The 2502-nt window shown below is 42.1% G+C and overlaps 1 non-coding gene across 1 annotated transcript; it reads left to right on the forward strand.

Moving 5' to 3' along the window:
* The first annotated feature begins 215 nt into the window (after positions 1–215).
* On the forward strand, positions 216–299 carry Trnas-gga (transfer RNA serine (anticodon GGA)). The gene is given in 2 exon segments: positions 216–255; positions 265–299. It is a non-coding gene; the product is annotated as a tRNA-Ser (tRNA).
* The last annotated feature ends 2203 nt before the right edge of the window (positions 300–2502 follow it).

Below are 2502 nucleotides of genomic sequence, written 5' to 3' on the forward strand. Positions count from 1 at the left end.
AATATCTTGTGCGACTTTGGCTTTTGAATGATTTTTAATCATAAAGATTCATGGAAGTATTTTTCCAACTCTTCTTCTCAAACGTGCGTGCAGTATTTCATTTTTTAAATTGTTTCTGTGTCTTCGATGTATAATCACATAAGAGATTATTTAAATGTGTGATAAGATCTAAAGTTTGATTTCAATTAAAGGCCTTCGTTCTTATACGCTCGCCGGCCGGGGTGGCCGAGCGGTTCTAGGCGCTACAGCCTGGAACCGCGCGACCGCTAGAGTCGCAGGTTCGAATCCTGCCTCGGGCATGGATGTGTGAGGTATCCTTAGGTTAGTTAGGTTTAAGTAGTTCTAAGTTCTAGGCGACTGATGACCTCAGAAGTTAAGTCCCATAGTGCTCAGAGCCATTTGAACCATCTTTTACGCTCTTTCCCTATAAGATCGACACCGTTCGCCTTTCGTCCTTAAATTTTCATATCGTGCTCCAATAATGTCTGTACACTATTAATAGATTTTCACGTGTTATCCCCTGTTTCTTCTATTACAATTTGATCACTAGCTTATATCTCAATGTTCATATTTTCCATTCATCAGATGTCTTTCGCAACACTACAATCAGTGTTAACGTAATACGTTCTTGTGTCTGAGAGTGACGGAATATCCATTAACAATTTTTCTCGCAGTTGCTGACGCTAGTTATCATCATCTTTATTATCTGTATCAATATGAGAAACTTCGTGTCCAGTAAGCGAGGAACAACTTATCGCTGTTCGAAGAAAATTGAGCGTACCTGCCAACTTAAAGTTCGATTGAGAACTGTTGCCACATTGCAAGGAGCGCACTGCATCGACACATGTATCTGTACTTCTTAAGCCATATGGCGGAGAGTTCATCTCCGTGTGACGTACGGCCAATGTGGCCAGATCGATGTGGACCAAGAGCTTGGCTTTGAAGTCGCATCATGTGCGCGCTTACCTTCTTCTTGAGGGTCTACATGACCAGTCGTGTGCACAAGTCTCTTATGTACTTGGATGAAGAACTACCTGCACGGTAAGTGTGCGGCAAAACTGTCTGTCAGATACCTTTGTCTACAGATTGTGTAACGAGCAACCCGATAAAGAATCCGCCTATATTTTGTACACAGCGATGGTCTTTGAAGGTCAGTTTTCGACAAGATAGCATGTAAAACAACGTTTTCGATTATCACTCCCAGGTATTAGGAACGAGTTTGATAACAATTACCATCCTGACGAGACAGTAAACGAGGAAAATCTAACAAGGGAACCTCCCCATCGCAACCCCCTCAGATTTAGTTATAACTTGGCACAGTGGATAGGCCTTGATAAACTGAACACAGATCAATTGAGAAAACAGGAAGAAGTTGTGTGGAACTGTGAAAAAATAAGCAAAATATACAAACTGAGTAGTTCATGGGCCACATAGGCAACATCAAGGAAAACGTGAGCTCAGTAGCGCCGTGGTCCCGTGGTAGCGTGAGCAGCTGCAGAAGGAGAGGTCCTAGGTTCAAGTCTTCCCACAAGTGAGAATTTTACTTTCTTTATTTTTGCATAGTTATTATCTGTCCGTTCGTTCATTGACGTCTCTGTTCACTGTAATAAGTTTAGTGTCTGTGTTTTGCGACCGCATCGCAAAACCGTGCGATTAGTAGGTGAAAGGACGTGCCTCTCCAATCGGAACCGAAAACATTTGATCGCAAGGTCATAGGTAAGCCGATTCCTCCACAGGAAAACACATCTGATATATTCTATGCGACACTGGTGACGGCATGTGCGTCACATGACAGGAATATATTATCGACCCACCTAACTTGTACACTTGGCGAATGGGTAAAAAGATTCTTCTACCTTGCCCGATTTAGGTTTTCTTGTGGATGTGATAATCACTCTCTAAAAAGTGATGAAAACATAAGAGTTTTGTCACATAAACTGAAAATAAAAAATTAAAGTTTTCACTCGATGGAAGATTTGAACCAAGGACCTTTCGTTCCGCAGCTGCTCACGTTACCACGAGACCACGGCGCTCCTGCGGGCCCATTGTCCTTGATGTTGCCTATCTTCCCGTGAACTACTCAGTTTGTATATTTTGCTTATTTTTTCACAGTTCCACGCAACTTCTTCCTGTTTTCTCAATTGATCTGTGTTCAGTTTTTCAAGGCCTATCCACTGTGCCAACTTATAACTAAATCTGACGGGGGTGCGATGGGGAGGTTCCCTTGTAAGACGAACGAAATCTGTAGATGACTCCGCAGAGTGACTTTAGTCGGGCATCTGCCTCATCATTCGAAAACACTGAACTTCTTGCCGGAAGGAACAGCGAAGAGCTACTAGAGGCAGTGAATGTGGAAAAAAATTAAAATACGAGTATGTCTAACCGATTAACGAAAATTTTAAATGTAGGAGGTATGACGAAGTAAGAAAGTGACATAATGCACAAGGGAAAAGGGAGCATATAAAATCAATGGAAAGACGTGATTAAAAATGCTGTCATGTC

This window comes from Schistocerca nitens, chromosome 1 (genome assembly GCF_023898315.1).
Source record: "Schistocerca nitens isolate TAMUIC-IGC-003100 chromosome 1, iqSchNite1.1, whole genome shotgun sequence".
In the NCBI taxonomy this organism is placed as follows: Eukaryota; Metazoa; Arthropoda; class Insecta; order Orthoptera; family Acrididae; genus Schistocerca; species Schistocerca nitens.